Below are 21,793 nucleotides of genomic sequence, written 5' to 3' on the forward strand. Positions count from 1 at the left end.
GTTAGCTTAAAACAACCTCTTAAAGTCACTCTCGTAGTAGTGTACACACATGACAGGCTAGCCCTGGGTTGGGGGGGAGGGGTTCCCACCTTCCTGCCCCAAATCTAAGTAGGATTTTGTGTGTTTAGGAAGAATGTATGGTGGCTTCCTCCTAATCACCACAATTCTTCTGGTTCCACTTTGCACTTTATTTTTAAATTTTAACAATTTTTTTGTGTGTGTATGTGTGTTTTTCTCCCCATGGGCCCAGAGGCTGAAGGTCATTTATTTCCTGCTTTCCGACAATGGTATTAGAGCCGCGTGAAATTAACTCACACATCCTACTTTTGTTTCTCGAAGTATAATAAGCAAGATGTTGTGCTGGGGCTTCTTGTACACAGAAGTCCGAGTTTGTTGTCCTCTTCTATCTCTCTCAGCTGTGTGCACGGTACTGCTCAAAGCCTTGTTTCTCAGCTATAAAATAGGAGTATAAACTCTGAATTCTAAGGACTGGTGTGAGGATTAAACGGTTAAACGGCATAATGCAGGGAAAGTACCTATCTCCATGTTCAATTGATGTTGCTCAGTAAATAGTAACTATTGTGACACTTTTTTCTTAAATTCAGTGTGTTGATCTCATATTAGACTTTTGACTTAAGAGATTTGACATCTTATAAGAGTTCCCCCCTGGATTCCTAGGCACAGTACTTTCTTACTGTATGTCCCCTGCCCTCCACCATCCTTGTGGGATGGGCTTTGTTAACTGAGTACTTAGCACCTACTTTTTGTTTCTCCATCCCAATAGAGCCTGGCTTTCTGGTTTCCACTCCTCCCCTGAGGCCCCTGGGTCCCACAGAATCTGAGTCCATCCTCATTTCAAGGCCCTGATTGGCCTGAAGGTGATTGTTAATAACTGATTCAGGGATTTGAATTTGATCCAATGATCACATGATGTTGCCCCAGCAACTGTTATTAGGTTGGGGTGGGCGTGTGGCCCAGGATGGAATGAGGCAGTCTTCTTTCTCTGCCGAGATATGGAGAGTAAGCAGGTCCCTTTGTACAGGCTGCCATATGCCCCCATGAAGTTCAGAGTCAATGTGTGGAGGAAGGCTGAGCCCAGAGAGCCTGAGGAGTTCAGATAGAGCCCTGATCATATCATACCTGCAGCCTATACCATCTCTTGACTCCCTGTTAGAAGAGATAGTAGTGTGTCTTTTGATTGTTCAAATAAGTTTGTGTCAGGGTCAAGCTAGAGATTCTTTGTGGAAGAATTTTCTCCTCTAGGTAAGTGGGCATTTGCCGTGTAAAAACACTATTCCCTTTGTTGTTCCCAAGCTCACAGAGCATCCTTTAAGGAGTCAAGGCAGATCTGAGAAGTTCAAGGCTAGGTTACTTTAAGGAAAAAAAAAAAAATTAATCTAAGGGAATCTTAGGAGAGCTTCAATGGAAAGTGAAATAAGACACAAATTTACCTGTATCTACCAGAAACTCCAAGCCCCTCCTTTGTGTGATTGATACCCTGTGAGAGGTAGCATGGCTCTGAGAGGCAGCATAGCATGGTGGGAAGAATCATTTAGAATCTAGACTCTGATCTGGGGCTGGATCCTGACTCCCCTACTAGCTAGCTCTCTACCTTTGGACAAGTCACTCAGTCTCTGATTTATTATTTATCTGAGTGCTTCCAAAAGTCTCCTATGTGCTGAGCACTGTTCTAGGTTCTTTTCATGGATTAGCTCACTTTATCTTTGTGCCCACAAAGTAGGTATGTTTTACTAATGGGGATATGGACTCAGAGAAGTGAATAACTCAAAATCACAGAGCAGAAAATGATGATACTGAGATTTGGAGCCAGATAATGGGATGCTAGAGACATCTGGTCAACCCAAACCACCATATCGTACTGCCTCCAAGTTTCAAAGGAACAGGAGGAACTGGTTACACGCAGGCAAGAAGATGAAGGTAGTGACAGGGAAGCTTTAATACCCATAGCTCCTTTCTTCTTTTATTTTTAACTCACTTCTACAGGCATCCCGAAGGCTATGAAGACTAGCTTTTCAGTTTGTTTTACTGCATGGAACATCTGCTAGGGGCCTCCTCAGTCAAGTCTGTTAGGGATGCAGGAAGGGTTAGGAGCCAAGCTTCCTTACAGTTGCGCTTCCCTAATTCCACTACCCCCACTAAGTAAGACCCACATGCACTTGACAATGGAGAACTCCCCTGAGAGGCTCCTGGCGAGACTGAGACCAGGCTCTTGCTTCAGATGCTCTGGCTTCGCACACACCTCATGTGCCTGGTCATTTCCAACCACAGTCCTGCCCTCTGGCCCCAAGCTGACCATAACCTGCCAGCCCCACACCACAGACCAGCAAACTAAGTCTCACACCTGCCAGGAAAGCTCCAAGCCATCCCCTCCAACTGGAAACAAGACCTAGAAATGCGTGACCCACTTGAACCCCACATCTTCATCCAGTTAATGAGATGGGTGATAGAGGGTCTGCCCACCTCACACTGTGTAAGAGTAAGGAGGTCATATATATGAAAATACTTTGTAGATGGTAAAGTGTTCTACAGACGTGATGGTCACATGATTAGTAGTAATGTGGCCATTTTGTACTCCTTCTCCTTATTTTAATGTGTAATGATAAATGGCGACAAAAAGGCCACCAGATCAGTGTGAGATAGTAGATAACGATGGTAAAGGTACAGACAGTGGGGTCCCCACAGCATCAGGCTTCTGACACTTACTAGCTGTGTGATGCTGGGACATTCCTTATGCGCTAAGGCTCAGCTTCTTCTTGTGTAAATGGGGGGGTAATACCCATGTTATGGTTGTGATAATCCATTTGGATTTAAAGTGTTGTTAGGAACATCTGCTTTGCCTGAGCCATCACTGATCACCCCCTTGTCCTGGAAGCAGCACCTTGATTTCCCTCGGCAGGGTCCCTGCCTCACAGCACCTTAATGTGGCTGGCCTTCCTTCTCCAATCTGCACCAGAACCCAAGCCATGCCTTAGCCTCTCTGCCGGGAACATGCCTGACATGAAGGCAGGACACATTTGGAGCTGATGAGGCTGTGGTTTAGTCTTGCTGTCGAGAACCCTGGAGCTGGTTTGATTTCTGTTGGAAAGCCTACTTCATCTACTTTCCCTCCAGTTCTGTGAGCTCCTCTGGAGCCTTCTGTTATCACCCATCTTTGGCCAGAGTGAAAGTCTTTGCTAACCTGAGCATTCTAACTGATCCAAAAGCTTATTAGCACATGTATTTACCAAGTACACATACACATGTTGGAGAAGGAAATGGCAGCCCACTCCAGTGTTCTTGCCTAGAGAATCCCATGGACAGAGGAGCCTGGTGGGCTGCTGACAATGGTGTCGCACAGGGTCAGACACGACTGAAGCGACTTAGCAGCAGCAGCAGCATGACACATGTTACAGACAATGGCTCTAGATTCAGTGACTGAATCACACATTCATGGGATGCTGGGGCCTACTTATTCCATGCTAGCATTTCCCACCCTCACCTTTCTTTCTTTCTTTTTATGATTGATGTCCTTTTTATTCCTCCCGTAAATGTCATTCTTCCTCCATCAAAGTCTAAGGCCCATAACCTACCTATTATGGGTCTCATGAGTGCTGCTCGTCAAATATTTCCAGTTCCACCTCTTCCAACACATGGCAGGATTGTATTTTCTGGGTCCCTTATGATCGGGTGGGACCTGGTTCCGGCAAATGAGTTGTGGGTGGAACTGATTTGTGCATTTAACCGCCAGTACCTGATGCCCCAGAGTTTTTATGCCCTCTTGAATGCCGACTGACCATATTTGTGATGGTCAGATGCTCTATCAGCCTGGGTACCCTTGTCAAACCCACAGTGGTCAATGAGCAAGAAATAAACTTGTGTTGTTAAAAGTCACTAGGATTTAGGGATTGTCTGTTACTGCAGCAAAACCTAGGCTAATCTGACTGATACATATACTCACTTTTCCTATCAGCTTTTTGCATGTTGGGAGCACTTAGGAAGTGGTTTCTTAAGTTGCTTATTTCCTTCCTCATATTTACAACTACCATACTGGCACTCTGATACCATTGTGGGCCATGTTCAATGGCACAGAGTTTGGTAAAACAAGAGTAGGAAAGTCCAATCTTGTGTCCTTGCTTCTTACTCAGGGTCATGAGGGTGTACACCACACTTCAGGAAGTACCGAAGTGGGGTCATGAGGATGACAAGGTCCTTGAGTGTAGATGTGTATCCCATCATTCTAGGGAGGACTCATTCAGCCAACATGTGCTGAGCTGGAACTCTGTGTTGGATGCTGTGCTAGGTGTAGGCAGGTGGGAAAAGATGTGGATGAGAAAGCCAACAATCTCAGCCCGGCACTCTTCTGGATGTGAGCCAAATTGCCTGGGAGTAGAAAGGCAGGAATGACAAAGCCCGGTTTTGGAGATTCACGTGTACTTGAGTCCAGTCATTAAAGAGAGCAGGACTTACCCGGGTCCAAAATAGCTTGAGAGCAAAGCCAAGGGCACCAAGTGTGTTGGTGGGGAAAATTCTTGGCCCCTAGCTTCCCAGGCACATTAAACAGCAACCCCCCTGGAACCGTGGTGTTCAGAAAATCTATGCAGAAAAGTTGGTAGGTGAGCTGTCCCAGCACTTTGTTGTTGAGGGATGGGGATTTGGGCAGCTGAGGGAGCAAGTTTCCATCAAGTATGTAGAAAAGAGCAGGGACTGGATCCAACATGATGCCAAAACAAATGGGAACAGCTAAAGCCAGACTTTCTCCTTGGTGCTTGAAGGCAATCTAACAGCCCCAGGAGTCAAGAGGGTGTTAGGTGGGGACTTGGGGGTGAAGACTTTGTGAGATGAAAGGGCTTGGGTGTTGCTGCGGTTTCAGTTTTCAGATGGAGTTGAGTGTGGGTATGGAAACATTGAAGTTACTATTTTAACAGAATGCTTCAGGAGACCAACAGATCATCAGAGTGAAAGTCTTCTGCCCAAAAGGGTTGTTGTTGTTCAGTTGCTAAGTTGTGTCCAACTGTTTGCTACCCCATGGACTATAGCATGCCGGGCTTTTGCATCCTCCCATTTGCTCAAGTTCATGTCGATTGAGTTGGTGATGCTATCGAACGATCTCATCTTCTGCCACTCAAAAGGGAGAAGCCTCTAATTTTGGCAGATCCAGGACACCCCCTTCAGTAAACCAGAAAATAAATGCTTTTCTCCTACTATACATAATAAACATGAAGCTTTTCAGTAAAATGATGAATGCCATTTAATGAATGCCTTTAATGATATGAATGCCATGAAAATGAGAATGTGCTCAACCTTGTCAGTAATCAGTAAAATGAAGAGCAATGATTTGTATTGGTGTTATCAGACTGAATTCCCAAGTTTGTGCAGGCTCTACTGAAGTATAAGCTACATTTTTTCCTGCTGGACTTAAACCTGGACGGATAGAGGGTGATGCTGTTACCATCTTGCCACCATGAAGGGAAAGCCTGTCTGAGAAGGGAGCCACACCAGCGGAAGGAGACACTAGATGGAGAGGGGGAGGGGGAGGGGGAGGGGGAGAGAGATCGGGGCCTGACAATACCATTGCAGCCCAGGATCAAGCTACACCTGAGGCTGGTACTCCTCTGGACTTTGCAGTTAAGTGAGCTAAGTTTGAGACTGATTTTCTACCTCTGGCAAGAGTTCTAGCCAACAAAAGCATAGTAATAGGGGAGAAGAGGTTCATGATATTTGTCACTTACGAGTGTTTACTGCATGCTGTTATAAGCACTTTATGTGTATTACTTCATTTAATCCTCCCAACAAGCCCATGAGGTAGGGTACTGTTGTTGTTTTGGTTGCGTTGGGTTCTTTGTGGCGACATGTGGGCCTAGTTGCCCCTCGCAGCATGTGGGATCCTAGTTCCCTGACCAGGGATCGAACCCGTGTGCTCTGCATTGGAAGGCAGATTCCTAACCACTGGATCAGTGGGGAGGTCTCAAGGTAGGCCTCTCTTGTCGTCATTTTACAGACAAGGAAACTGAAGGGGCTGAAGGTTCAAGATCACACAGCCAGGTTTGGACTGAGCTAGTCTGGCCCCAGAGCTTGTACTCTTAACTGCTGTCTCATCAGAACTCTTGCTGCTTTCTCTGCAGTTGATCAAGGCTCGCTTTGCCTGAAGGTCTGTGTGCAGAGCCAGTGGGATCCTGGACATTCAGTCTACGAGGAAAACCCACATGGTGTTTTCAGATTCATTGTCTTTCTACATTTAGAAGCTGATGATGATTTTCCATTCTTCAGTAAAATGCTATGGGATTATTTTGGTAATCAAATGTTTGTTGTTGGGAATGAATAAATTGTTCTCATCACCAGATTTGGTCATCTCACTTTGAAGTTGCAGAAGCAGGGCGCCGGCTTGTTCACAGTGGCATTCACTTCCACTTTGTAACCTCATATAATATATGCTGACGGTCTTTCCCCATTTGTAGTCTCTGGGAAGATGTTATTTATGATCCCTGATGCTAGAGGAAAAAAATTAGGTCACTACCTCACACATCTTCCTTTAACCATCCAAACACGTGGTTCACTAGGCAGAGATGCATTTTCTGAAGAAGAGAAAACTGGCTCTCTCTATTTTTTCCTCTTCTAGTCTAACTTTTCTAAACCAAGACTGCCGTGTTCTCAGTTGTTTGCAGATAGCATTTTGAAATGTCAAATGTGTTTCTTTTTCTTTCATGAAGTAGGTGAGCTGCAGCCTCTGTTCAGTGGTAGCTTCATTATATTTTTTATAAAGTCCTAAAGTTCTTTAAAGGGCTTCCCAGGTGGCTCAGTGGTAAAGAATCCACCTGCCAAGCAGGAGACACGGGTTTGATCCCTGGGTCAGGAAGATCCCCTGGAGAAGGAAATGGCAACCCACTCCAGCATTCTTGCCTGGGAAATCCCACAGACAGAGGAGCCTGGCGGGCTGCAGTCCATGGGCTTGCAAAGAGTCAGACGTGACTTAGCAACTAAGCGCAAAGCTCTTTAACCCCTGAAGCACTGACTCCCTGCACCTCATCTCCCTCTTGCCATTGGAGGACATCCAAGATGCCAGGTGGCCTGCTCCTCCCGCTGGGGGCCATCCCCTAGATGCCCAGGGTTTGCACTGCATGTCGCACACAGCGTGGGCAGACAGACCTGTGCATGTGAGCTGTTTGGAAAGCTCCATCTCAAACACTGATGTTTCGTGGTTGACACCTCATGAAGAGAGTCACGGGTCCACCTTGTTCCTGCCAAATTATATCAGTGTGGAATTAAGCTTTTTTGTTTGTTTGTTTGTGTTTGGTTTGGGGGAAGTCATAGTCTTTTTGAAATAATATACTTTGTTGTTTTTTTTACAAAATACACAGACCCCATGGAATGTATTTTTTTTGCTTCTTATTATACCCTAAAATTATGTGGAATTTTCATCTCTTGTGAATTAAAAACCCCTGTTACATGAAGATCAATTGTTAAGCCCTTTTAGAGACCCATGCAACATTTATTCTCAAAATATTTTACATGGGGGATACTGAGGGAGCATGTAGGTAGACTTTTGAGTTGGATGGAGGTCAAATCCAAGGGGTTTACTTAGTAGTTGTGAGACTTTGGGCAAAATACTCCATGTTTTTGAACCTCAGTTTCCCTCCTCTGTAAAATGAGGAAAATAATACCTCTGTGCAAGGGATGAGAAATGTAAGTATCTGAGGTGTTGTTGTTTAGTTGCTAAGTTGTGTCAGATTCTTTGCAACTCCATGGACTGTAGCCTGCCAGGCCCCTCTGTCCATGGGATTTCCCAGGCTAGAATACTGGAGTGGGTAGCTGTTTCCCTCTCCAAAGGATCTTCCCGACATGGGGATCAAACCCAGGTCTCCTGCATTGGCAGGCACATTCTTTACCACTGAGCCACTAGGGAAGCCCATCTGAGACATAGGAAGCATTCATTAAGTGATAATTGCTTTTTTATTTTTTATTGACACATAATTAATTTACAGTATTGTGTTAGTTTCTGCCATACAGCAAAAAAATTCAGTCATACCTATGTATTAATTCCCTTTAAAAATATTCTTTTCCATTATGGTTTATCACAGGATGTTGAATATAGTTCCCTGTGCTATCCAGTAGGACTGTGTTGTTTATCCATACTCTGTATAAATAGTTTGTATCTGCTAACCCCAAAGTCCCAGTGCTTCCCTCCCCCACCCCTCAGATAACTGCTTTTATTATTACCCTCTCTTGTGGCTTTTCCCTTTACGTGCGATTCCCATAAGAACTCAAGTACCAACCATTGGCTTAAGATGGGGAAGCAGGGGTAGATGTAATATGACGCCCGGGGATACACTGTGTCAGGCAAAACTTGATCAAAGTTAGGACTCAAACCCACACCAAGAACAAACAGATACTGGAAGCATTCATTTACTTTCAGAAAGATTCATCTTTAAACTATAAACTTCCTTCATTCATTCACAACTTCCAGTTTAGGCTGCTTTGGGGAATTTATTCCAGACAGTTTGGGATCTGTTCTCCAGGACCTTGTCCTAGACACGGAGGAGATGGGGCTTCTTTTGAAAAGTGAATTTAAGGTAGAAGTCAGGATGTAGCTAGTCCATTAGAGGAGCCAGAAGACAGAGGAGAGGTGGAGGGGAGAGGGGTGGGGAGCGGGATTGGGGAGGGGCAGCCTCGGAAAGCAAGGAATGTTCCCTTAAGGGGAAGGGGTACTGCCTAAGAGGAAGGCACATGTCAGGGTGGGAGAGGAGAGGAGAGAGGGACCCCCAGCTGCTCGATGAGGAAGGCCACGAGCAAATGGTTAAAATATCGCTCACTTCTATTATATCATGAAAAAATGGCAGTGACCAGAGCTGCCTGGATTAGGAAAGAAGGCTGTAATTCCATCTTGGGGCTTCTGGTGAATTGAGCTTGTGGTTCTGTGGTTTATGATGTCACCAGAACCCCTGGCTGGAATTACAGCCTTTTAATTTACAACTTGGTAAGAGGGGAGGCCGAGGGTCCATCATCCCTGTTTGAAATATGGTGGGGACCCCAGGGTCAAGGTCCACCAGGGAATCCAGACTGACCCCTTCGCCTTTGGTGGGCAGGTGGTCTCAGTTAAGCCCCTTTTCCTGTTCTGTCCTCTGTCTTTCATCCATTCCCCATCCCTCCCGCCTCGTTTCTGTGAGTTGCACAGCTTGATTTTCCCATGATTTATTTTCTAAAAAACCCATGTTAGCTAGATTCCTCTGGCCTTCATGCTCATTACCCCTGCAGTGAGTTGGGGAGCTCATTTCTGTCTTTCCTTCTGCCCCCAGCCTCCCACTTCAGCATACATGCCCAGGTCTGAAAGTGATGGAGCGCGTGGTCCTGCTGGTCCAGTGGTGATGCCTTAAGAGTGACTGTTCTTAGCCTCCTCAAACATGGTGCCATCTGGTACCCCAGTGTCTTTGGTTAACCTAGTTCCTCAGCCTCCATTTACTATTCTTCAACATTTAACAAAGGTTTTCTGAATATTTATTATGTATCAAGAAGCCCTGGCCTCAGATCTGGGGATATAATGGAAAGCAAGATAGATATGGCTGCTATCCTCTGGAAGGCTCCTCCTGCCTGCTTGACATTATAATTTTGAAGTTGCAGAGATCTCAAAGTTATAACATCCCAGCCCTTATTTCCAAATCCATCCCTCCTTAAGGATTCCGTTTCAGTGTCCGCCACTATCAAGCCAGAGATCTAGGAGTGTCTGATTTTTCTTTTTCCCTCATCCCCAATATCCAAGCTATTGGCTAGTCCTGTCCATGGTACCTCCAGGATATAACTCTTCTGGATCACTTTTCTCCATTTCACTGACATCATTTTACTCCATCAGCTCTTAATGATTGCAATAGCATCCCAGTGGCATCTCCCGCTTCTTTATTATTCTAATTCAAGAGTTCTCAAAGTGGGGTCCCCAGACCAGCAGTAGCATCAGCTCCTCAGAACTTGTTAGCATTTCATATTCTTGGACCTCCCTCAGACATACTGAATCAGAGTCTCTGGGAGTGGGGCCCAGCAATCTTGAGTTTTACAAGCACCCCAGGTGATTTTGGGGCAAGCTTGTGTTTCAGAACATCTTCAATCCATCCTCTGACCAGAACTCTGGTCCTCTGACTAGGACTTTTTTTTTTTTTTAATGCATTCTCTTCTTTTTAAAAATTTATTTTATTCAAGTATAGTTGATTTACAATGGTGTGTGAATTTCTGCTGTACAGAGAAGTTATTCAATTATATATATACATATATACACATTCTTTTTCATTCTCTTTTCCATTACGGTTTATCACAGGATACTGGATATAGTTTCCTGAGCTGTACAGTAGAATCTTGCTTTTTTATACCTTCTTTATGTTGTAATGGTTTGCTGATTCCAAACTCCCAATTCACCCCTCCCGACCCCCCTGACTTGGCAACCACTAGTCTGTTCTCTATATTTGTGAGTCTGTTTCATAGATAAGTTAATTCGTATCGTATTTTAGATTCCATCTGTAAGTGATATCATATGGCATTTGTCTTTCTCTTCCTGATTTACTTCACTTAGCATGGTCCATCCAGGTTGCTGCAAATGGCATAACTTCATTCTTTTTAATGCCTGAGTAATATTCCATTATATATACATATACATTTATTTACCACATCTTCTTTATCCATTCATCTGTCAATGAACATTTACATTGTTTCGATGTCACAGTTCACTGTTGTGAGCAGTGCTGCTATGAAGAGAGGAGTGCATGTATCTTTGAATTACAGCTTTCTTCAGATATGTGCCCTGGAGTGGGGTTGCTGGATCACATGGTAGTTCTATTTTTAGTTTTTGAGGAGCCTCCATACTGTTCTCCATAATGGCTGTACCGGTTTACATTCCCACCACCAGTGCAGGTGCGTGCAAGCAAGCTAAGTTGCTTCAGTTGTGTCCGACTCTTTGCGACCCCATGGACTGTAGCCCGCCAGGCTCCTCTGTCCATGGGGTTCTCCAGGTGAGAATACTGCAGTGGGTTGCCATGTCCTCCTCCAGGGGATCGTCCTGACCCAGGGGTGGAACCCATGTCTCTTGCGTCTCCTGCTTTGGCAGGTGGTTCTTTACCACTAGCAGTGTAGGAGGGTTCCCTTTTCTCCACATCCTCTCCAGCGTTTATTGTTTTTAGACTTCTTAATGATGGCCATTCTGACTGGTGCAGAGTGGTACCTCTTGTAGTTTTGATTTGCATTTCTCTATGCAGTCTCTTATTTACTCACATCTTACAGATGAGGGAGCTGAGGCCTGACCTTAGAAGGTAAATTGGATTGTCTAACTTTCAAGCTGAATACCCTTCAGGAACTTCCCACTGCACTTAGAACAAACCCTGCATCATCTGACTCTGGCCTCTCTCCCCAGCCTCCCATGAGCGATGCTTTTCCTTGGACTCACTTGTTTTCAGACATTGTCATCTTTAAGTTCCATGAACACACAACTCCCTTTCCAGCCTCAAGGCCTTTGCACATGCTGTTCCCTCTGCCTGGAACACTCACTCTCACTTACATGAATAGCAGCATCACCTCACTGTTTTTGCTCAGCAAAAATGTCACCTCCTTAGAAAGACCTCCCCTGACTATCTTAAAATAGATTTCCCCATTATTATTTCAGTCCTTCATTTCATCTCTTCACAGCACAGTTGGTGGCAACTTTATTCATTCTCTTTTTTTTTTTTGGTCTCCTCAAATAGGAAGGCAGGAGCTGTGTCTTTTCACCATCAAATTCCTAGTACCTAAGCAGTTAGTCCTGGAAATATAGCATGGAATGAATGAATGAACATAGTGTAGATTATTTTAGTTTTCTGACAACATCTTTAAGATCTCAGCTCAAATATGACCTTCTCTGCGGGGCCTTCCCTTGTTGCCCTAAAAGTGAAAGTCACTCAGTCGTGTGTGACTCTTTGCGACCCCATGGACTGTACAGTCCCTGGAATCCTTCAGGCCAGAATACTGGAATGGGCAGCCATTCCCTTCTCCAGGGGATCATCCCAAGCCAAGGATCGAACCCACGTCTCCTGCATTGCAGGCAGATTCTTTACCAGCCGAACCACCAGGGAAGCCTTGTTGCCCTCGGCAGGATGAAACCTGTGTCCGCTCAGCACCCTGGTGGCAACATCGTGACACCCGGCTCTTCCCGAGGCGGGGAGGGGAGGCAGCGGGCTGGAAGAGTGTGGCCTTGGCCGCACAAAGGCCTGGGCCCACAGAGCAGCCCATGGCACGTCCGGGCTGCTGCAGTTTCCCCTGAGTTTCCTCACCTGTGAGGCGGGGAGTTTCTCGTGAGGATGAGATAATGTGTCTGGCATAGGGCAGGTCCCTCCAAAGTGGTAGCTGTTAGGTTTTAGAATGAGTTATTCATATAACTCTCTTGCTCAAGAGCCTGGAGGCCCTTGGAGAGCTGGCCTGTGTCTGGTTACCTGTTCTGGTTAGGGAGGAGAGATGGTGAGTCCCCCTGCACGCCCTCCACATGCGTGTCCAGGGCATGGTTTTGCTGACTAGTTGGCCAGAGGACAGTGAGAAGGTGGTCTCTGTGGGTGAGCCTGGCCTACAAGTTCCAGGGAACAGGAACAGAACTGGTCTGAAAAGCAAGCAGATGTTTTCACTGATGCCCCCGTCCCATGAACGGCACAAATGGGTGAACCAGGGACACAAGAAAAATCATGGGATCATAGCTCGAGCTGGGTATCCTATTGCCCAGAGACGCCATCGAGTTGTTTTGCAACACTGCTTGGAAAGGACTGGTTGGCCATTTTTCAACCTGAATCCTCTTCCTTCCAGCGTTGGTCCTCTGTTGCATGGGTGACAGGGACTGCAGGACACATCAGATTCCTGGGAAGTGCATCGAAGGTCATTGCCTGACCCTCACTTGGTCATAAGTGAAGTCTACTCTTTTCTGAGACTCTTGGTGTCAGTAGATGCTGAAGCTGCCTGTCCAGTCCACCCTCTTCCATGGAGCTTCTCAAACCGCTCCACCCACTGCGGACCTTCCCCCAGGCCTATGAGCAGGAGACTCCCCTCTAAGTGAAGCAGTGTCCGCCATCTCGTACTGTGTTCTGTCTCAGGGACTCGGGGTCCTGGCTTCCTCTGGAGGCAGGACGTTGCCACCGGTCAGCTTCCTGAGCACTTCTGGGAGCAGCCCACACCAGGGGAGCCTCTACTCCAAGGCCTTCCTTAGTATATATCAATATTTCCCGCACTTGAGGCACTTGGGTCTCACCTTCACGACTTTTGCTGTAGTATGTTTGCAACTACAGTTGTCCTTTGGTGTCTGAGGGAGGTGGGGGCCAGGACCCCCACAGATACCAAAATCCAAGAATGCTCAAGTCTTTTATTTTGATGAAATGGCATAGTACACTTGGCCCTCTGTATCCATGGGGTCTGCCTCTGTGTATTCACCCAGTCTATCCCCGGCTGGTTGACTTCTTAGATGCAAAACCCGTGGATGCTGAGGGTCGACTATACTTACATTGTTGTCTCATATTTTTCTTTAAACCTACTCACTTTTTCATATCAATAGATTTATTTAAAATGGAAAATTTATACCACTGTCTGCTTTATTTCAACTGCCGGTGTCAGCTGCCACGAAATGATACAAATAATACAAAACAAAACAAAGTCACTTTAGGCGTTTCCACTAGATCTACCTGAGATTTGAACTTGAGGCCTTCTTTCTCTTTGTTGAAAGACAGAAGAGCAAGTTTAGAGATGTGTTAAACTGTGACTTTTTCCTCGAAAATAACCAGGAAGTTTGAAAGAGAGGTGAGAACAAATGATTGATTTGAATGAATGGTCTTAAGGCTATGTCTGAGTACCACCTAAACCATAAAGGTATGGTGACTAAAGTTACTTTATACAGTACTTCAACATTTCTGAGAGACTGAATTTTAAATGTTCTCAGCACAGAAGAGAATTGTTAATTATGTGACGTGATCGAGTTGTTACCTAAAACTCTGGTGATAATCATATAAATGTATGAAATCAACACATCGTATAGCTTTAACTTACCAGTCATAAGCAAGTTTATCTCAAAAACTAACTAATACACAGTGAAGGCACAAAGTGTTTTACCGAGATTCACTTACCTATCTTCACAATAATCTTATGGTGTTGGGTTCTGATTACCCCCCTTTCACAGTTTAGGATGTCAAGGCATCAGGAGGTGAACTTGCCCACGTTCACGCAGCTGTTCAGTGGTGGAGGCTGAATTTGAACCTAGCCGCCTGGTTCGGAATGCCTTCATCTCAAAGGCTACTTTCAGCAGGCTCTTGGAGATCCCCATGCATCTTAACACTTTGGGGATGCTGGCCATGTGAAGGGCTGCAGAGAGTGAGGCCCGACCGCCTCATCCCTGGGTGTGGTGGGTCTGCCACAGACAGAGCTAAATAACCCATCATCCGAGCTGCTTCCTCTTAGGGCCTGGAGCTATAGTCATCATTGTGGCAGTGGCGCTTCTGTCTTTAGCTCTGTTCTCTTCCGTGAGTGCCTGTGGGGGACCGGGGACGTGGACACAGATATGTCCCTTGCTTTCCAGGCACTCCCAGTGGTCCAGTGGGGGGCATGAGGCTGGACTCTGAAAGACCTGCATGATGGAGTGCTACTCTGGAGTGGGGCACGACGGGGTGGGCTGGGCTGCAGGCACCTCACTCAGGTTGGGAGAGGTCGGTGGGGGTTAGAGAGCGCCTCCTGGAATGAGGAAGGAAAGAAGGGAGGTGCAGAGCAGGGGGGAAGCGGGAGAGAAGACACAGGGCGGAGCAGCTGGCTGTGGGCAGGGCAGCATGCTTCTCAGCTCCCTTGGAAAGCCCGGGCAAGTCTGGGTTCCCCAGACTTGCTTGCTTGGAAAGCCCTGGGCCGCCCTGCGGGGAAGAACCTGAGCTGACGCTCCTTTGTTTTTGCTCTTTCCAAGGGACACGGATTTGCAAAGTGTGCTCAGCAGCCAGTGACAGCCTCCCACTCGAAGAGAGAAATGGACGGTTTGGTGCCCGGCCATTCTGCCAGAGAACCGAAGGTCGCTGCAGTTTGATTTTTACAGAATCTGTACCACTCTTGCACTCTGAGGTGCAAGCTTGGCCAGCGCAGCGAGGTCATTTTCGGGGTGAGTTTGTTTATTTTAAACCCCGTACTGCCAGTTGGGTCAGATTTTTACGTGATGATTTTGTGTTCTGCATATAAGGAAGTACTACTGCTTGTTGACCTCTGTGAATATGCCCAAAACATCTTGCTCCAGAATAAACTCGTGCTTTGCTGATGAAATGAAACATACTGGGGCCACACTTAGAATAGAATGTCCTTGGCCTGGTGATCCCTTGTGAGCCGCTGACAAGAGTTGGAGAGCGGGCACTGCCACGCTCTGCACTTGGAGCTCCTGACTGAGGGCAAGAGCCTTCAGAACATGAAGCCGAAGGACTGTGCTGAGGGACAGGCTGTGGGGGCATGCTCAGGCTCCCTGGACTATTTAAAGCGAGTACACACTCTTGTTCAGCATTTGAGAAGTGGCGGTGGAGGACCAGTTTGGCCCAGGAGGGGAGGAAAAACAGTCACAACTCAGACCTTCTACCCAGAGCAGTTTAGGTTGTATCTACGTGGAAAATGGAAGTTGTTTGAAAATCTGCTCAGGACACACAGGCGGGCTGACCGTCACTAGTGAACTGTGTGGCCCAAGTATCCTTTTCATGTGGAATGTGGAGGTTAAGCTGTCAGGGGAGCTTTCAGGTCACTTTCAGATTTTAAGTCCAAGTAGAGGAGAGGTAGGAGCTTCCCAAGTGGTGCTAGTAGTAAAGAACCTGCCTGCCAGTGGAGGGGATGTAAGAGATGGGAGTTTGATCTCTGCTTTGGCAAGATCCCCTGGAGGAGGGCATGGAACCCACTTCAGTATTCTTGCTTGGAGAAACTCATGGACAGAGGAGCCTAGCGGGCTATAGTGCATGGCGTTGCCAAGAGTTGGACATAACTTGCTGAGAGTATTTTACTCAGTGTATTGAGCCATGTTCTTCAGCTGCAAGTAATGGAAACTCTCTGGAAATTTGTTAGCAGGATGTTGGGGGCAGTCATGTTGTAGGAACCGTGATGGTGGAAGGATACAAGTGCCACTTGGAGATGCAGAACAGTAGGGTTTATTCAGCACCAGTGCGGGTGCAGCGGAGTTGCCTCCAGAGGCTGAGTGCCCACGCTTTGTTCTGGGTATCTTCTGTACACCACAAACTTCCAAGTCTTTAGGGTTTTCCCAAACAGCTCAGATTCTTCCCCTCCTCAGGCAGCCCAAGTTCCCGCCAAGCAATCAAGATCACAGAAGTGAAAGTGGGGAATGATGAGCTGCAGCTGTTAAAGCAAGATAACAGAAGCGGAAAGCAAAAGGTTGTTACTCTGATTGGGGTCTTTGATCTTACTCCCATCTCAGAGGATTGGAAGAAAAGCTGAATTTCTGCAAAGGAGGGGACCCAGGACAACTCTGGGGACCTGGGTGCTTGCTTAGTCACTCAGTTGTGTCCGACTCTTTGCAACCCCATGGACTGAAGCCTGCAAGGCTGCTCTGTCCATGGGGATTCTTCAGGCAAGAATACTGGAGTGGGTTGCCATGCCCTCCTCCAGGGGATCTTCCCAACCCAGGCATCGAACCTAGGTCTCCCACATAGCAGGCAGATTCTTTACCATCTGAGCCACCAGGGAAGCCTGGGGACCTGGGTAACATCACTTAAATGCTGTCTCTGGAGCCTTACCAACATGTCCATCAAAGTCTAACCTTTTTTTGGCCTTGTATCACCCTATTCTGGGCTTCTGCAATGGCTCATAATGGCTTGTCGGGTAAAGAATCCACCTACAATGCAGGAGACACAGAAAATGCAGGTTTGATCCCTGGGTCAGGAAGATGCCCTGGAGAAGGAAATGGCAACCTACTCCAGTATTCTTGCCTAGAGAATTCCATAGACAGAGGAGCCTGGCAGACTACAGTTCATGCAGTTGCAAAGAGTCAGACGTGAAAGAGTGCATGAGGGCATGCCCTATTTTAGCTTTGAAATTTCTGGGTGCCCTGGGGTCTGACTGACTGTATCTTGGGTGCAGTGCCCACTCGTTGTGCGATGGAGCACAGGGCCTGGACTAACAGGCCCATCAAGGCATGCAGTGTTGGGTGGGGGTAGGGAGAAAAGGGGAAGAACAGCTCTCCAAAAGAAAGATGTGTTGTTATCCGAAAAGGGGGGCATAAATGCTACATGGCCTAATGTAACAGATTTCTCTTACTCAGAGATAGTAAATAAAAAGGTGACACTTGGGACTGTCACATTGCCTCTTTGTTGAGGTCATAATGAGCATGAGTATGACTTTTGGCCTTCCTAGCCCCATCCTATGGAACATTTGCTTAACTATTCCAGTTGGCTGGTGTAGGGACAAGCGTTTCCATGTGTGGTCCATGACTTGACTGTAGTGCAAAATCCTGGCTATTTAAGTCATTTTTCCTATCTGCTGTTTGGGTAGAGTGGAATGAACAAGATTAAGTGAAGCCGTAAGGACTGGAATGATGATACTGGGGTCTGTCTTTTCAGTTTGGGAGTCATAAATATAACCATCCTTTTTTTTTTTGGTCAGGGTTCTTTGCACATGTTTCTTGGACCAGCGGAGCAAAGGAACAGGAGAAATACGAGGGACATTGACAGTGAACCTTAAAAATGTCCTGGTTAATTCTTAACCTAGTTAACTCCTTTGCCCTCTTGGGTTAGGTAGGCAAGTTATATTGTTAAATTTCCACGAAGTAGTATTCTTACTATGCACTGACAGTGGAGAAACAACTCTAAGCAGTATTTTCCAAAGCATATTTTCATTTCAGTTCAGTCGCTCAGTCATGTCTGACTCTTTGCAACCCCATGAACTGCAGCACGCAGTCTTCCCTGTGCATCACCAACTCCTGGAGCTTGCTCAAACTCCTGTCCATCGAGTCGGTGATGCCATCCAACCATCTCATCCTCTGTCGTCTTCTTCTCCTCCTGCCTTCAATCTTGCCCACCATCAGGGTCTTTTCCAATGGGTCAGTTCTTCACATCAGGTGGCCAATGTATTGGAGTTTCTGCTTCAGCATCAGTCCTTCCAATGAACACCCAGGACTGATCTCCTCTAGGATGCACTGGTTGGATCTCCTTGCAGTCCAAGGGACGCTCAAGAGTCTTTTCTAATATCACAGTTCAGAAGCATCAATTCTTCGGCACTCAGCTTTCTTTATAGTCCAACTCTCACATCCATACATGACTAGTGGAAAAACCATAGCTTTGACTAGACGGACTTTTGTTGGCCAAGTAATGTCTCTGCTTTACATGCTGTCTAGGTTGGTTATAACTTTTCTTTCAAGGAGCAAGCATCTTTTAATTTCATGGCTGCAGTCACCATCTGCAGTGATTTTGGAGCCCCCCAAAATAAAGTCTGTCACTGTTTCCATTGTTTCCCCATCTATTTGCCATGAAGTGATGGGACTGGATGCCATGATCTTAGTTTTATGAATATTGAGTGTTAAGCCAACTTTTTCACTCTCCTCTTTCACTTTCATCAAGAGGCTCTTTAGTTCTTCTTCACTTCCTGACATAAGGGTGGTGTCATCTGCATATCTGAGGTTATTGATATTTCTCCTGGCAATCTTGATTCCAGCTTGTGCTTCATCCAGCCCAGCGTTTCTCATGACGTACTCTGCATATACTTTAAATAAGCAGGGTTGCAGTATACAGCTTTGACGTACTCCTTTCCCGATTTGGAACCAGTCTGTTGTTCCATGTTGGGTTCTAACTGTTGCTTCTTGATCTGCATACAGATTTCTCAGGAGGCAGGTCAAGTGGTCTGGTATTCCCATCTTTTTCAGAATTTTCCAAGTTTGTTGTGATCCATACAGTCAAAGGCTTTGGCTTAGTCAGTAAAACAGAAGTAGATGTTTTTCTGGAACTCTCTTGCTTTTTTGATGATCCAACAGATGTTGGCAATTTGATCTCTAGTTCCTCTGGCTTTTCTAAATCCAACTTGAACATCTGGAAGTTCATGGGTCACGTTCTGTTGAAGCCTGACTTGGAGAATTTTGAAATTACTAGTGTGTGAGATGTGTGCCATTGTGTGGTAGTTTGAACATTCTTTGGCATTGCCCTTCTTTGGGATTGGAGTGAAAACTGAATTTTTCCAGTCCTGTGGCCACTGCTGAGTTTTCCAAATTTGCTGGCATATTGAGTGCAGCACTTTCCCAGCATCGTCTTTTAGGATTTGAGATAGCTCAGCTGGAATTCCATCACCGCCACTAGCTTTGTTCATAGTCCCTAAGGCCCACTTGACTTTCCATTCCAGCAACTCCGTTGCTCTGGAACATATGAGGCTCAGGGTAAGTGATCACACCATCATGGTTATCTGGGTCATGAAGATCTTTTTTGTATAGCTCTGCTGTGTATTCTTGCCACCTCTTCTTAATATCTTCTGCTTCTGTTAGGTCCATACCATTTCTGTCCTTTATTATGCCCATCTTTGCATGAAATGTTCCATTGGTACCTCCAATTTTCTTGACGAGATCTCTAGTCTTTCCCATTCTGTTGTTTTTATTTTTTTGCATTGATCACTGAGGAGGGCTTTCTCATCTCTCCTTGTTACTCTTTGGAACTCTGCATTCAAATGGGTGTGTCTTTCCTTTTCTCCTTTGCCTTTAGCCTCTCTTCTTTCTTCAGCTATTTGTAGACAACCATTTTGCCTCTTTGCATTTCTTTTTCTTGGGGGTGGTCTTGATCACTGCCTCCTGTACAATGTCATGAACCTCCATCCATAGTTCTTCAGGCACTCTGTCTATCAGATCTAATCCCTTGAATCTCTTTGTCATTTCCACTGTATGATCATAAGGGATTTGATTTAGGTCCTGAATGGTCTAGTGGTTTTCCCTACTTTCTTCAATTTAAGTCTGAATTTGGCAATAAGGAGTTCATGATCTGAGCCACAGTCAGCTCCAGCTCAGCTGACTGATGTGAGCCACAGTCAGAAAGAATATTTTATGGGATCTAAACACTGAGATCCTTTAAAAAAAGGGGGGGCGGGTTTCAAATATGCTTGTAATGTAATGCAAATTACATTGTTGGATATTCATGGAACATATTAGCATATAAAAGGAGGTGATAAGTCCTGCAGTAAATAGCCCATTTAGTTTTATCTAATTTGGCATTTCTTCAACATTTTTGACCACAGAATATTTAAAAATAATACCTGTTACTGAATACCTGTTACACCTCTGGTTTGGAGGAGTGTTCACTGCTCTTTCACCTCCGTTGCTCTGGAACATATGAGGTCATTGGTCATGTCTTCATCTTCTTGGCACTTACAGATTTCTACACAGTGACTTCAGAAGTCGTGTTTCCTACATTTGATAATTGTAAACCTGAAGCCTTAGCATACTTCCGTGTTGCTCCAGATGTGTGGCGCTAGGGTTTATTTACCCTGCCACCAAGTGCTTGTCAGGTGCCAATGTACAGAGTGAAGCACATTTGGGAGTAGAGAACGAGTAAGGGGATGGATCCTTCTTTAAAGAGCTACTGGGCTCACAGGGGAAGAGGACAAGCAAGCAGATCACTAAGAAAGGTAGAATAAGTAACAACAAACAGATGCTCAGTGCCAGCCCCAGGATGGGCTTGGCATTCTATGTGCATGGTAAGGACACATGCATTAAGTATGTTGTACATAAAGCCCAGTCACTCTGCTCTAGAAGCATTCTTTCCTCTTGAACAGGTGAGGGAACGGAGGTCCCTGGAGGGCTGTCTCTTGCTTAATCTTGCACTATTGGCGAGTGATGGAGGGAAGGGTTCAAACTAGTTCTGTTTGATTCTGAAGTCTTTCCAGACACTCCATGCTGTTGCCATTTCCTGACCAGATTTCTCAAACTCCAAAGCTGGAGGTTTTCTGAGACTGTTGTATGTGCTAGTGGGCCCAGATATTTAAATGAGAACTGTCTCGGAAAACTTGAGCCATGATCCTTGTCAACAGTGAGAATTGAGAACAAGGCAACTTTAGCCTTTAAAAAAAAAAAAGTTATTTGTTAGAACTGGTCATAACCCAGCAATCCCACTCCTGGGCATACACACTGAGGAAACCAGATCTCAAAGAGACACGTACACCCCAATGTTCATTGCAGCACTGTTTATAATAGCCAGGACATGGAAGCAACCTAGATGCCCATCAGCAGACGAATGGATAAGGAAGCTATGGTACATATACACAATGGAATATTACTCAGCCATTAAAAAGAATTCATTTGAATCAGTTCTAATGAGATGGATGAAACTGGAGCCCATTATACAGAGTGAAGTAAGTCAGAAAGATAAAGACCAATACAGTATACTGATGCATATATATGGAATTTAAAAAGATGGTAACGATAACCCTATATGCAAAACAGAAAAGGAGACACAGATGTACAGAACAGACTTTTGGACTCTGTGGGAGAAGGCGAGGGTGGGATGTTTCGAGAGAACAGCATCAAAACATGTATATTATCTATGGTGAAACAGATCACCAGCCTAGGTTGGATGCATGAGACAAGTGCTCAGGGCTGGTACACTGGGAAGACCAAGAGGGATGGGATGGAGAGGGAGGTGGGAGGGGGGTATCGGGATGGGGAACACATGTAAATCCATGGCTGATTCATGTCAATGTATGGCAAAAACCACTACAGTATTGTAAAGTAATTAGCCTCCAACTAATAAAAATAAATGGAAAAAAAAATAAAAATAAATTTTAACAAAAAGATTTTAAAAAGTTATTTCTAATTGCATAAGCAATTCATAAA

General features: G+C 45.5%; 1 long non-coding RNA gene across 1 annotated transcript in view; it reads left to right on the forward strand.

Moving 5' to 3' along the window:
• LOC133046646 (uncharacterized) overlaps window positions 1–21,793 on the forward strand; it is a 237,066-nt gene that overhangs the window by 34,123 nt on the left and 181,150 nt on the right. The window contains exon 3 of the long non-coding RNA XR_009690539.1: window positions 14,921–15,109. This is a non-coding gene — a long non-coding RNA (uncharacterized LOC133046646). The remainder of the gene's footprint in view (window positions 1–14,920; window positions 15,110–21,793) is intronic.

The sequence above is a fragment of the Dama dama genome, chromosome 25 (genome assembly GCF_033118175.1).
Source record: "Dama dama isolate Ldn47 chromosome 25, ASM3311817v1, whole genome shotgun sequence".
Taxonomy (NCBI): Eukaryota; Metazoa; Chordata; class Mammalia; order Artiodactyla; family Cervidae; genus Dama; species Dama dama.